Source organism: Artemia sp. Qi Xiang Cuo, chromosome 16, assembly GCF_049724085.1.
Source record: "Artemia sp. Qi Xiang Cuo chromosome 16, ASM4972408v1, whole genome shotgun sequence".
Taxonomy (NCBI): domain Eukaryota; kingdom Metazoa; phylum Arthropoda; class Branchiopoda; order Anostraca; family Artemiidae; genus Artemia; species Artemia sp. Qi Xiang Cuo.
Window position 1 is genome coordinate 46,816,278 of NC_142809.1, and position 15,921 is coordinate 46,832,198.

Here is a 15,921-nt window from a genome sequence, read left to right on the forward strand (position 1 = left end):
TCTTTGGCAAGTCCATATATTGTCAATATCCAGTGGTGATATCTATCGGGCTTTTAAGAGTGCTAAGAAATCAAGTGCTCCTGATATGGATGGTCTGTGATCAATTTTGAAAAAGGAAAAGGACGAAGATTAGTGTTCCAGTTATCTACCAATTACAGTGTCCTGCTTCAGGAGCAAGCTGTTCGAGTATGCTGTATAGCCTGAAGTTTTGGCCGAATGTGATTTTTCTTATTATCAAGTTGGGTTCAGAGCCGGTTTTGGTTGTTCTCAGGTCCATCATATACTTGGTCAGTTGCTAGTCTCGGGAAAATAGAAAAAAGGCAACTTGATTTTTGCTCGATTGATATCTCGGGTGCTTTTGACAACGTTGAACATTCGCAAGCCCTCCACTGCTTAGTTAAAGCAGGAGTTATTTCTTCCGTAGTAAAAGTTCTACCATATTGATATTCAAATTCGTTGGTTCAGTTAAAATGAATGTCTCATATATGCGAACCTATCTTAGTAAAGAAGCGAGTCAGGCAAGGTGGTGTGCTGTCTCCATATATTTTTAAAACTGTGTTTACAGGCTTTTTGTGAATGCTGTCTCCTACAGTGTTTTTAGAAAATACTGCTGTTAGTCGCATTGCCTGTGCTGATGATGTTCTGCTAGTTAGTCGTACTAGGTCAGGCTTCACAAAAAATCTAAATGTTCTGATTAAGGCTTTAAGTATTATTAGGCTTTCTATAAATTCTTCAAAATGCGAGTTTCTGTGTTTTAATATTTCTAAACCAGCTCCTCCTGGGTACAATACTACTCAGGTGTGTCTCGAAGTTGAAATGGCTTCGGATTACTTTTTGTGAAACACTTTGACTACATGTTCGTCTCTGGTTGCTAGTGCTCTGTAGTGTATTCGCTTCTCATATGGTAAAATCTTGCCTAATAGAGGGAGGTACAGTCGCCGAGGCTTATATAAATTTTACCATAGTTTTTGTTCTCCTTAAAATCTTTTCTTTCCGGTTTGCAGCCTTTAATGCACAAAAAAAAACCGTCTTCAGCTTAGGAGAGGCTATTTTAGATATTGTAAATTCCGGCTGTATTTACCAAGGTGGTACAGTAATCACAAGATAATTTCTCATTTTGGACTTATCGACCCTCTAGTGCTGCTTGACAACATCGGTAAGGAACTGAGGACCAATAATCCAAGGAAGATTTTTTGGAGATCAAAAGGACTATTGTAGCATGTTATAGCTCTCCAGCTACGGGTATAGGAAGTTTTTTAGCCACCATTTTTAAGCCTCTTTTAAGCACATGAACTTGGTGGTTTTTATTTTTTTTTTATGACATAATTCCATGCTGGTTATAACTTCAACGAACGTGATAAGGTGAAAGAAGTGTGTTTATATATAGTTTCAATTAAAGGCGGCATTTTTCTATGATGAAAGAATACCAAACACCGGTGCCCCATTATGATAAGTGGTTAATTAATGGTGCCGGCTATGTTGGAACATAACGTACTTATTGGTTTTAGTGTTCTGGTAATGTTTTTAAAACATATTTGGCCTATTTTTATTGCCCAACGGATGTTGCTTTCTGGACGTCCCTCGTGTGCGAGGTTGGCTGCCAGGCCCCGGACCTCCCAATCTACGCTATGTCTGACTTTTTATCTCAATACTTTGAGTGGGTTAAAGAATGAATGAGCAATCAAACAGTTCGTGGTAACGAACTGTAAGTAAGGAGCGACCCGGCTCAATGGTAACCGAAACTCTAGAAAACGGGTTTTTGATACCAATAGATATATCAAAAGAATCAAATTTCAATGCTGATTTCATATATATAATTTTCATCAAGTTTAGTGCTACCCATCAAAAGTTACGCGCCTGAGAAAATTTGAGAAAAAAAAGGGGGAAAGACCCCCTAAAAGCTATAGAACCTTAAATAAAATCACACCATCATATTCAGCGTATCAGAGAACCCTACTTTAGAGGTTTCAAGCTCAAATCTACAAAAATGTGGAATTTTACATTTTTTACCAGAAGAAAGATCACAGATGCGTGTTTATTTGTTTTTTTTGTTGTTTTTTTTTCCCATGGATGATCGCATCGACCCATTGGTCCTAGAATAATGTGGGAGGACTCATTGGACCGGAAAATAAGAGTTATAGTGCCCTTTTTAAGTGACCAAAAAAAATGGAGGCCAACTAGGCCCCCTCCCACGCTTATTTTTTTCCCAAAGTCACCCGATCAAAATTTTGAGATAGCCATTTTGTTCAGCATGGTCGAAAATATAATAAATATGTCTTTTAGGGTGACTTAATCCCCCGAAGTTCCCCGAGGGTGGGCTAAATGTTATGAACTTTACCCAATGTTAAAATTTAGTCTTGGTTTTTGGTATGTATACAGAAGTTTTCTGGTGGTTTTTTTTGTGGTAGTGGGAGGGAAGGGTGGGTCGGTGGTTATGTTGGAGGATCTGTTCATGATGGAAGTTTTCAAGGGGGAAGGGACATTTTCATGAAGGGGGTGCCGGACTTGCCAGCATTATTTATTGGTTATTGGGAAGTATACAACCATTTTCAGGAAGGATTTTTTCTGGGGGGGGGGGGGCTAGAGGAGGGGGTTGCTCTGGAGAATATGTCCGTGGAGGATGTTTCTTTGGGGTAAGAGACATTTTTGTGAAGGGGGCGCCGGATTTCCAAGCATTAGAAATTAGATCGATTATTAGACGATCAGAAATTAAATAAAAAAAACAAGTTTTTTCAACTGAAATGTAAGAAGAAATATTAGAACTTAAAACGAACAGAAATTATAAGGTATGTGAGGGGGTTCTCCCCCAACTCAATACCTCACTCTTTACGCTACAGTTTTTTTTTAGCGATTTCAAAAGAGCTATCTCTTCTAATTTGTGATTCAGGGGTTTGTGAATCAATTTTTTTTTTTAATTTTAACGTAAAGAGCGTGGTATTGACTAAGGGGAGAACCCCCTCATATATGTAATAACATATACGTAATAAAAAAACAATAAAAAAACAAGTGATACGGCTCAACAGTAATCGAAACTTTAAAAAACGGAATTTTGTTGTCAATAAATGTATCAAAAGAATGTGTTTATAATGCTGATCCTAAATATATAAATTTTATTAAGTTTATTATTACTCATCAAAGGCTACAGGCCTGAGAAGTTTTACTCAATTTGTTAAAGAGGGGGGAAACATCCCCTACAAGTGAAAGAATTTTAATGAAAATCACACAGTCAGATTCAGAGTATTAGAAAACACTATTACATAGGTTTCAATCTCATATCTGCAAAAATCTGCAACTTTTTATTTTTTGCCAGAAGAAAAATATACGAATATAGAAGTTAGTTACGTAAGTTAATTTGTAAAGACATCCATTTAGCAAAAGAAAACTAAAATTTTTATGCAAATAAAAGCTGCATTAACTAAAAAACGATCAGAAATTAAATAAAAAAACAAGTTTTTTAAACTGAAAGTAAGGAGCGACATTAAAACTTAAAACGAACTGAAATTATTCCGTATATGAAAGGGGCTGTCCCCTCCTCAACGCCTCGCTCTTTACGCTAAAATTTGACTCTGTCTCACAACTTTATTTCTTAAAACAATATTCCGTATATGAAAGGGGCTGTCCCCTCCTCAACGCCACGCTCTTTACGCTAAAGTTTTTTATTGTTTTAAAAAATAAAGTTGTGAGACAGAGTCAAACTTTAGCGTAAAGTGCGAGGCGTTGAGGAGGGGACAGCCCCTTTCATATACGGAATATTGTTTTAAAAAATAAAGTTGTGAGACAGAGTCAAACTTTAGCGTAAAGAGCGAGGCGTTGAGGAGGGGACAGCCCCTTTCATATACGGAATAATTTCTGTTCGTTTTAAGTTTTAATGTCGCTCCTTACTTTCAGTTTAAAAAACTTGTTTTTTTTATTTTCTAACACAAGAGCAATGTGACAAAGAGTTTAAATTTTACTATCGCTCTTCAAGAATGAAAGGCATCATTTGTATTTTCCTTAAACATTAATATTTAGTTCAAATATATGAATAGCAGTCGGCAAATAAAAGACTTGCAAAAACACTTTCAGGAAATAAAACTATACTTACCTATTATCCCGATCCCATTCAAGTATTTTGATCTGTATGCTCTGAGAAAAACTGGTTTGTCGGTCTGCAGTAGGTTATAATTAGCTTTGTCTCGTTGAGAATAACTACGATGCTCATTGATTTTTATTAAATATTTAATATATAGAGGTTTTTAGGTTATATTAGGTATTTAACATACATTCTGTGGCGCCTGCTTTCCATAGTTCTATGTTGTAGTTTCCATAATTTTGTTTCTAAAGTATTATATTTTCATCATATTATGGTATATTTCATTAGATTTAATTTGACTCCACCTCCTAAGTAGGGTCGGGGTAATTCGTAAGTATTAATAAAACTTTAGTGTAGAGAAGAGGGTGGAAGGTGTCTGCTCTCCTGATTTATTGGATGTAATATAGTATCCAGGGGGAGATGGTTCAGGGTTTAAAATCCCTCCCTGAAATTTTTGTCTGACTCATGAAAACGTCAAAGAATACATATAAACAAACTTTTGTTATATTGTTTTTTTTTTTTTACTCCCCCCCCCAACCGGAAAAAGTAACACTCCGAACAAAAATTCTGGATACAAAAAGAAAAAAAAAACCTTGATTAAATGGTTTATGCCGCTTTTAATAGTTAACATCATTCTTTACCTTATACTTGAAAAGAACTCAGTGGATTTCATTATGTAATTCCCATGTCAGACTTATGCACAAGGGTACCAATCAGCAAAATTCAAAAAGGTAGAAAGGATTTTTTTAATTTTTCTTTCACCAAGATACAAAAAAACAACAACAACTATTTCTCAAAACTTAGAGGGCACAATGTATTTTTTTTTTCTTACTCCTGTATTAGTCAGAACACACCCGAGAAGCGTGCTGAATGTACGATCTATGATCTATGGTTTCATAGCCAGAAAGACAAATAGTGGTTGACAATGCATTGGACTTGAATAATTTGGGCTATATATTTGACCATTATGGGGGGGGGTAAGGTTATGTTAGGTTAATGGATGAGTTAGGTTAGGCTACTTTACCCCCACACCTCCCCTAATGTGTAAATATTAATTACATAGCCCATAATTATATTACATAATTACATAATTACATAATTATATTAACTAAAGTATTATATATTCATCATATTTTGTTACATTTCATTATAATTAACCTATTTTCACTTCTCGAGTGAGTTCTGAATAATGCAGGAGTAGCCTACCTTTTTTTCTAATTAATATACAAAAAAAGTTCAAAATTTAGGAGGAGGACATCTAGGGTGCAATTTTTTCCTTCTCCTACCCCAATTGGAGCCCATGATTATGCATTTTTAAGTAACATCTACTAAAGTATATGTATATTCGAGTTTTCAGCATACGCTTCGAAAATCATGGATAGAAAAAATCTTTTTCTAAGACTTAAATTGCGTAATTGATCAAGTTTATGAATATGCTGCTTCTTGCAATCAACTTGTGGTGTGGTTATGCATACATTTCACGAACATCCTAGCGGAACTCTGAAAGACTAAATCAGGTGGTATTTCAACCTTTCAGGTATTAATTAAAAAAAAATTTCAAAAAATAAGTTTTTAAAAGGAAAACTGGAGGGAATTTAAAAGAATAATTTGCATTTCTCAATACTGTTTCTTATCTCGTTATCTCTTTCCTATTGCGAAGTCCATGGCAGCCAGCCACAGTAGGATGAACTAGACAACTGGACAAACAGATGTATTTGTTTTTCTAATATATAGGAATGTTGTTTTTCCTATATTGTTTATTGTCTAATATATAGGAATGTTGTTTTTCTTATAGGAATTAAAAACTACTAACACCACATACAGTATAGCGTTACCGAGTTGGACTAGGGAAATAATGACAAGCTTAAATTCTTTTATTAAAATTATATCTAACCTCACCAAGTTTAACAACCAGGCGGGACAAAAGCATACTGGCAAGGGACTTATTACGAATACTATTACGTATACTTATAAGTATTACGAATACTTATAAGAATACTATTACGTATATATATATAAGTATTACGAATACTTATTACGAATACATTAAGACTTAAATGCTACTAAAATTATTTCCTTATTCAATTTACTTACAATTCCTTTCATCAACACCAATACTTGCAATATTTAACGAGAACATTAGGTTCAGCTAATAATTCTACTTAAATTCTTATGATTAGTTTCAGGTCTTTACTCGGGTATACTAGACCATCCCTGTAGGCCTCCGTTATACACTTATTTCAAACTTAAGCGCAAATGACACAGTAGGTTTTAGACTTTTAAAGCGAGGGAAGGAGGCGATACCCAAACTCTTGTTTTAAGTGATTTTTGTTCGTTTTAAGCTTGATTTGCATATCCAATTAAAGTTTTACTGGTTTTAAGATTTATTTATTCATTTACATTAACATCTATTGTATGTTTGCTTGCATTGATTGTGTATTTTATTTCTGTTTGTTTTAAGATTTATTTATACTTCAATAGAAAAATAGACTTTTTTTTTCGTTTTAAGCTTGATTTTTATATTCAATCTAAGCATTACTCGCTTTAAGATCTACTTATTCATATATATTATTACTTGTTGTATGTTTTTTCCTATGATGTTTTTTTTAGTTTCTGTTCGTTTTGGGTTTCATATATTCTTCAACAGTAATTTCTGGTCGTTCCAAGTTTGAATTTTAACAGGTATTTGTATCTTCTGAGCTAAAGTTTAAAATTGCCTTTACTTTTCTTTCAAATACTTTTTTTTCGGAAACTTTTTTCTATATTAATTTTTTTTCGTTTTTGATTGCAAAAGGTTTCAAGTTTTCAAAATTCCTTATTTCAAAATCAAACTTTAAAAAAAATCAAATCTTCATCGAAGTATCAACACTGGTATCAAAATGAAAAAAAGTTTACCCCCTTTGAAATGAGCCCCCTTTGATGTTTAAACGACGACACCTTCTATATGAAGTGCGTCTGGGAAAAAAATAGAGTGTGGGGGGAGACTAGCTACCCTCCAATCACTTTTTACTCTTAAAAAGTGAATTACAACTTTCAAAGTTCAATCAAATGAGCCCTCTATGAAGTTTATACGAGCATCCCTTCCATAACAACCGTATATGCCCCCAGGGCATAACTTACAACGCCTACCCTCGGGCCCTGGGGGGCTGTGTCGACACCGGAGTTTTTGTTACTGAACCTTGAGCTTTTTTAACAAAATATTTATCTCAAAATTTTATCCGATGCACTTAGGACGTAGAAGGGGGGGGGTAGTTGTCCTCCAATCTCTTTTGACTCTTAAAAAGGGAGCGAGAACTTTCAATTTCCAATCAAAAGAACCCTCTCAGAATTTTATACAAGCATCCCTTCCATAAAAACGATATATGTCCCCAGAGCATTACTTACAACGACTGCCTCCGCGCCATGGGGGTTGCGTTGACACAGGAGTTTTTTCTTATCTGACCTTTGAATTATTTTTAATGAAATGGGTATTTTAAAAATTTTAGCGGATAGGCTTGGGGAAAAAAGGGTGTGTTTGTGTGGGGGGGGGGCTAGTTGCCCTCTGATATTTTTTGCCTCTTAAAAAGTCAACTAGAACTTTTAATTTCCAATCAAATGAGCCCTCTCTGAAGTTTATACAAACATCCGTTTCACAAGAACCAACCCCGCCGCCAGGACAACCCTTACACCGCCGCCCCCCTGGGCCCTGGGGGGGGGGGTGGTTGTGCTGACACCGGAGTTTTTGTTATCTGATTTTTGAATAATTTAAAAAAAATGGCTATCTTAAAATTTGTAGCGGTTGTGTTTGGAGAAAAAGGGCATGGGGGGGGGGGGCTATTTGCCATTAAATCTCTTGACTCTTAAAAATGAACTAGAACTTTCAATTTCCAATCAAATGAGCCCTCTATGAAGTTTATACGAGCATCCCTTTCATAAAAACCATACATGTCCTTAGGGCGTAACTAAGAACGCCATTTCCCGGGCCCTGGGGGTTGTATTTACACCGGAGTTTTTCTTATCCGACCTTTGAATTATTATTTTTTTTTTTAAAAAATATCTATATCTCAAAATTTTCATAAGATGGGTATGTAAAAAAAGCCGTGGGAGGGGAGCTAGTTGCCCTTGGATATCTTTTGACTATTAAAAAGTGAACTCGAGCTTTCAATTTCCAATCAAATGAGCCCTCTCTGAATTTTATACGAGTATCCCTTTCATAAGAACCATACATGCCCCAGGGCATAACTTACAATGCCAGCCCCAGGGCCCTGGGCGGTTGTGTCGACACCTGAGTTTTTATTATCTGACTTTTGAATAATTTTAACTTAATGGCTATCTCAAAACTTTTATCGGATGCATTCGGAAAAAAGGGGCGTGGTGGGGGGGTAGTTGCTCTCCAATCTCTTTTGACTCTCAAAAACTGAACTAGAACTTTCAATTTCAAATCAAATTACTACTCTGAAGTTTTTACGAGCATCCCTTTCATAAGAACCATATATTCCCCAAGGGCATAACTTAATGCGCCTGCCTTCGGGCCCTGGGGGGCTTTGTCGACCCCGGAGTTTTTTTTATCTGGTCTTTGAACTATTTTTAAGAAAATGGCTATATCAAAGTTCTTATCAGAAGGGCTTGGAGGGGGGGGGCTAAGTGCCCTCCAATCTCTTGTGACTCTTCTGAAGTGAACTAGAACTTTCAATTTCCAATAAATTGAGCTCTCTTTGAAGTTTCAACGAGCATCCCTTCCATAAGAACCATTTATGCCCCCTAGGGGATAACTTACAACGCCTGCCTCTGCGCCCTGGGGGGGGGGGTCTGAGTGAACACCGGAGTTTTGTTATATGACCTTTGAACTGTTTTTAACAAAATAGCGATCTAAAAATTTTTATCGGATGCATTTGGGCAAAAAGGTCGTGGGGGGGGGGGGGCTGTGGCTTCCCTCCAATTTATTTTGAAGCTTAAAAAGTAAACTAAAACGTTCAATTTCCAGTAAATTTAGCCCTCTCTGAAGTTTATATGATCATTACTGCCAGAAGAACCTTATATGCCCCCAGGGCATAAATTATAACCCTTGCCCTGAAGACCTTGGGGTGGAGTGTCATGCTCAAAGATATAATTTCCAGAACATTCAACTACGTTGAACAAAATAGCTATATCAAAATTTTGATTGGATGTGTTTGGGGAAATGGTGAGCGTGGAAGGGGTGTTCGTTCTCTTCCAATCACTTTTGACCCTCAAAGAGGGCACTAGAACTCTCGATTTCCAGTCGAGTAAGCCCCCTTTGAAGTTTTTACGACAACCCCTTCCATATGAAGTGCCTCTGGAAAAAAATAATAAAAATAAATAAATAATAAAACATTGAAGCCGTATGGCCTTTACTATAGGCAATGCTATAGCGTTGCCTCTGATAGAATCGAATTCATGTCCAAATCCTTCCTTTGATTAAATAAAAAAAACAAGTTTTTTTTAACTGAGAGTAAGGAGCGACATTAAAACTTGTTCGTTTTAAGTTTTAATGTCGCTCCTTACTTTTAGTTAAAAAAAAACTATTTTTTTCATTTAATTTCTGAATGTTTTTGAATTAATGTAGGTTTTGATTTTGACTTACCGTACATGAATAATCAAAGCGAAATTTGCATATTAATTTTACTTTTTTTCGGTTCAATGGCTTTCTCGAAAGCTGTATAATTTTATTTACGAACTTTTTTATTAGTAATAAATGTAAATAACGTACAGATTAACTTTCGTAATGAAGTTCTATATTCGTAAGCGTTTATTACGTATATTAGGGGGTTCGCTCCCTAGTCAATGCCTCGCTCTTTACGCTAAAGTTCAAATTTTGTTCCAATTCTGTAAGAATGACCCCTTAAGGAAAAAAACCGTTAATTGGAATAAATGGCTCTTATGAGTAGATACCTATCAGGAGGTCCGAACGGGGCACCAAATATGGGCATGGAATCCCCAGGGAGAATGATTGCATAATCGAAGTGGGTCAATGACCTAAATTTCCAAAGGTCGATTTATTTGTTGTTGTTGTTTTGGCCAAGTGCACACTCGGGGCCAATGTCAAGACAGGAATAGGAAACAATTAGATCACTTGTGTCCTTCTCATACAATCAAAGAGTCTGTTACTTCTCCATTCTGAGCGGATCAGAAGCTTGCTTGTATATGGCTTTACCCCTTAAATAAAAGTTAACTCTTGAGATTTCATATATAAATGACATTCAGTTTGATTACATTATTAGAAAGTTTTGTGACACAGTTGAAAGAACAAGAATGGATATTATTGATGAGCTTGAAGTATTGGCAACCTCAATTTACCATGTAAGTTCTGTTTTAGTACATTTCATTTTTTATTTCCAAAATATAATTATTTTCCTTGGTCACCCTCCAGTATATCTAAGTCCCCCCTCCCCCCCAATACAAACACCACTAAGCAAACGTGATACTCACAATAAAAAAAAAAAAATGTACTTTTTACAACATAAACCTAACCCCACACCCACTGTTTTACAACGATAATTCTCACAATAGAAATAATTCTCTTTTTCGATAAATTTTGGCTTTTCTGTATTGTAATCTTTTCTCTAACTGACATCCGTCGCTCTGTTGTTATTAAGTCGCTCTGGTTTGACATAAGGCTCTCCAGCGCGAGGTTAAAATTAGCTGTCACCCTTTTAAAGCACTTCCTGTAAAAGGTTTCACACATCCAAAAGGATTGTTTCTCCTGTCAAAATAAAACAGTTGCAAGCAAAATGAGATACTAATAATTAAGCTAGGCAAACGCAACTTGTATTTGGAGGAGTGAAGCGAGTTATTTGCCAAAAATAATTGCTAACAATATTTTTTTAGGACATTGCTGAAAAGGGGGGGGGGAATGCCTCCTTTCTATCGCCATCATTGTAAAATGAAAACAAACTGTTTCTTCGCATGAAAAGTAAGGGGGGATTCGTTGTGTAAACGTGTACACCCTTCGACAAAAAAACTAATGTGTAAATATATGCGTTGCGTCTCTACGCATGTTTTTAATTTTTTTCAAGCTTTCTTTCGATAAAGTTTCTTTTATATTCCCAGGAGGGGGGTGTGAAAACTAGCGTTTTTAACTCTGATAGGCAAGGCTAGAAAGAAAAGTCTTTAGGAGTTGCATGAAGCTTATATTATGCGTAAATTGAATATCATTTTAACCTGTGTTTGCAAAATTTAGGCATATAGAACACTGGGTCAATGATCTTTTTTTTAATCTTATTTAAATCTTATAGACTGAACCATTTAATTTTTTTTTCTAAATGGTAAAAATGGATGCATTGATTTCTATCCTAAGGCTACAGATTACTGATTGTAAAGATTTATTTTTTCACAAGTTGTCCAATAAAAACGTTTGATTTCTAAGCCTTAACATATTTCCCGCGAATTTTTACTTTTTGCTTTGCTGAAAAAGGGTGGAGGAGGGGGCTTCTTAGGGATAAATGCTTTTCTAGACAAAATTATAGTTAGGTTATGAGTACTAATTTTTCTTCTGTAAAAAAAAGAAGGGGGAAATTATTTTGATACTAAATGTTTTCTTCTTCTTTAAGGATGATTCCGACAAATGCCCGCCGCCTCCCACTAAAAGAGCTAGGGTCCAAGATAAAACCCCTACGAAGACGACAGTAACCCAATATGGCCGTTGGCCGAAACCCTCCAGCTCTGCGCTGCCTGCTCAAGTTTCATCTGCGCAGGCAACAATGCAGCCTGGCAGAAAGTTAAAGAGAGAGTGGGCGGATAACTACAATGCCGAAGCTACGCAAGATCATGAAATAGCCGGCGTGTCACCCCCTAATCATACATTGTCGAGGGTCTCAGGAGCTGCCCCGCCTATACAAGATCATGAGGTTGCCCTCCAACACGCGCTACCCGGACCATCTGGCACCCAAGTGCAGCCGGGGTATAAAAATGTAAGCATTTTTACCTCTAACTGTAGAAATATATATCTATTTCATCCAATGTTTTTTTAGTCTTTTCTTTTCACTATTTTTCAACACTTTTAGATATATCCCTCGGAGATATCTAAATATAATGTAATTTTTTTGCATGTCAAAGATACCACTCTTTTTCTAATCTTTCCAATTTTCTCTGGCAGCCCACTGTAGGCATCTTCGCTATTTTCAACCTTATAATAATATTTTTAGCTAATTTTCTAGTTTACTGCTGTCTCACCATTTGAAACTCAAAATGCTATTTCTTGCTAGAATATTAGTTTTAATTTTTGACATAGCTCCGTGCAAGCATATAAATAGATCTGTTTCACCCCTTTTCCTGTTTTGTTTACATTAGCGGTTAGGTTAGACAACAGCTAGGCTTTCAATGCTTTTACGTAATTCTGTGTTTGTCTGAAAATAGCGGAATTGTCAGCAAAATTAGCGATGGATATTTAGGACATTGGAATTCTATATTCTATGTAAGAGCGAAACAAGTTATACCCCGAAAAATAATAATTGCTATTTATGACATTGCTGAAAAAGGGGGGGGGTTTCTCCATCAAATTAAAACGAGCTCATGCAGACAATTGCAATAATTAAGCGGATGCCTACGCACTCTCTATTTGGAGAAGTGAAACGAGTTATTTTCAAATTTAGGTCTAACAATATATTTAGGACATTGCTGAAAGGGGGGGGGGGGATACGCCTCATTGTAAAATGAAAAAAAACTGTTTCTTCACGCGTTGGTGAACGGGTATGGGACCGGGAATTCGCTAAGAAAAAGATATCTTTTTACACTATGGCAGCCAGGAAGTGTCGGTGGGCCCGAGAAGTGGCACTCCCCGCGCTGCGTGAACCGCTGCGGGAAGCGCCGAGATGGCTGGCTCAGAGAGGGAGTATTAAATAGTAGAAATTGAGGGGAGTTGTTTGAACAAAATCAAACTTTGTTCTTCTATGTAAAGCGGCGTTTTAGATTGTAAATATCTTATATTAAGTTGGAAATTGGAACTTTCAGAATATCGATAGAGTAGGGAATTAAATGCTACTAAGCACGTTTTAAATAATATGTAAATAATAATCCAAATTTTAACAGTAGGGATGATTTGAACACTTTGAATATAAGCTATTTTTCATTTATAGATTGCATTGGTACCATATTCCATATCGCCGTTCTCATCAGTTGGAGAAGGAGAGGACGCACCGGTGGACTTCCACAGCAATTCACCATGGAGTGATAATTTATTGTAAATACCGTCGTGTAATATTGATGAGTTTTTAGATGATTTTTTAAATGAAGCCGGCCCGTCACCCCCTTATCATAAATTGTCGAGGGTTTTAGGAGCTGCCCTGCCTATACAAGATCATGAGGTTGCCCTCCAACATGCGCTACCCGGGCCATCTGGCACCCAAGTGCAGCCAGGATATAAAAATGTAAGCATTTTTACCTCTAGTTAAAGAAATATCTATCTATTTCATCCAAAGTTTTGTTTTTTTTAGTCTTTTCTTTTACACTATTTTTCAACACTGTAAAAGTGTCTCTCAGAGATATTTAAAAAAATGTTATTTTCTCTATAATCCCACACCCCTTTTTTTAAATTTCTCTGCTCTCCCCCCCTCCCTTGGAGATATCTAAATATAATGTAATTTTTTCGCATGTCAAAGAAACCGCTCTTTTTTCTAATCTTTCCAATTTTCTCTGTTCCCCTCACTGTAAGCATCTTCGCTATTTTCAACCTTATACTAATATTTTTAGCTAATTTTGTAGTTTACTGCTATCTCACCATTTGAAACTCAAAATGCTATTTTTGCTAGAATATTATGGTTTTAATTTTTGGCATAAAGCTCCGCACAAGCATATAAATAGATCTGTTTCAACCCTTTTCCTGTTTTGTTTACATTAGCGGTTAGGTTAGGCCAAGTCTAGGTTTTCAATGCTTTTTACGTAGTTCTGTGTTTGTCTGAAAATAGCGGAATTGTTTACAAAATTAGCGATAGATATTTAGGACATTGGAATTCTATTTTCTATGTGAGAGCGAAACAAGTTATACCCCCAAAAATAATGATTGCTATTTATGACATTGCTGAAAAGGGGGGGGGGGTTTCTCCATCAAATTAAAACGATTTCATGCAGACAATTGCAATAATTAAGAGGAGGCCTACGCACTCTCTATTTGGAGAAGTGAAACGAGTTATTTTCAAATTAAGGTCTAACAATATATTTAGGACATTATTTAAAAAAGGGGGGGGGGGACATGCCTCAATTCTATCATCGCCTCATTGTAAAAAAAAAAAACTGTTTCTTCACGCGTTGGTGAACGGGTATGGGGCCGGGAATTCAGCTAAGAAAAAGATAGCTTTTTGCGCCGTGGCGGCCGGGAAGCACCGGTGGGCCCGAGAAGCCCCGTTGGGCCCGGGAAGCGCCGTGGGAAGCGCCGCGGGAAAGTGCCGCGATGGCCGGCTCAGAGGGGGAGCATTAAATAGTGGAAAATGGGAAGGGGTGGAGTTGTTTGAACAAAATCAAATTGCAACTTCTATGTAAAGCAGCGATTTAGAATGTAAATATCTTATATTAAGTTGGAAATTGGAGATTTCAAAATATAGATGGAGAGGGAAAAGTGAATTAACAAAATACTACTTTGTGTATACTGCTACTACTACTACTAAGCACATATTAAATAATATGTAAATAATAATCCAAATTTTAACAGTAGGGTGATTTGAACACTTTGAAAATAAGCTATTTTTCATTTATAGATTGCTTTGGTCCCATTTCCCTTGTCACCGTCCTCATCAGTTGGTGAAGGAGAGGACACACCGGTGGACTTCCACAGCAATTCACCATTGAGTGATAATTCACTGGAAATACCGTCGTTTAATATTGATGTGTTTTTAGATGATTTTTTTAAATGTAGATTATAGCGCAGTTGAGCAGGGGGAAATATCTTTGTTAAGTCCAAACACCTTACAGCTTTTAAATGATTTTACAAAGGAATTAACTGGGAACCCTCCTCCTCTAGCCCCCTATAACCTAACGAATCCACTTCAAACGACTGAAGTGGATCATTCGCATATCCCAAATATTGAACAATGTGGAGGGAGTGTTGATAATATACCACAGGGGGAGGGGGTAATGTCCAATTTACGACTTTTCCCGAATTTCAATTAACAAATACAATTTTAAATGCAAAAGCTGTCTACAATGGGACCGAAGATTTATTGGGTGATCTAGAAAAGGGGGAACACATCAGCTCGTGGATGGATCTCACCAACTGGAATCCGTCCCTCTACCCTGAGTTGGTGAAACGTCAAGCCCCCAACCAACAATTAATGTTAAAATCAGAGACGGGGAGTAATTTGATATCCAGGGGGTGTTCCCGGGTCCTAAAGTTTATGGCGTTAAAACTCATAGTGGGGATGAAAAGCAGGCGTGTAAAGGGGTGCCTACACATTTTGTAAAGAGCAATTGCAACATGAGCGTGTACAGAGACTGTGTAGAAAGTAGCCTAGTGCCGAGAGCACAAGTGCTTGCATTTCGCTCTCTACAGTATAGAAATTATACTGTAAGAGTGGAAAAAATGCAATGTCATGTATATCCGACAAAGTCTTTGTGCTCGAGAATGGTGTAAGTGTCTTACCACATAGCCACTACCGTATTTCAGACAGAGTTGAATGCATAGACTATCGCAATCAACTTGGTCTGGATAAATTAACCTAACCAACTAACCAACTAACCAACTAGCCTAACCCAACCCAACCACCAACCCGTTCATAAATTAAATGCTCTAACCCTTTCATAAATTAACCACTGACCTCATCTAACCACCTTGACCCAACCTAACCTGTAGCAGCAGCAGTGACGACAACTATTGTATCGTTTTCACCCCCGTGGTTCCTGGGGGGTGAGGGTCCCTTCCCGCG

At 36.8% G+C, this 15,921-nt stretch overlaps 1 pseudogene; it reads left to right on the forward strand.

Annotated features, from left to right (window-relative positions):
• LOC148942971 (tetratricopeptide repeat protein 37-like) overlaps positions 1-13,251 on the forward strand; it is a 29,834-nt pseudogene extending 16,583 nt beyond the window's left edge.
• The last annotated feature ends 2,670 nt before the right edge of the window (positions 13,252-15,921 follow it).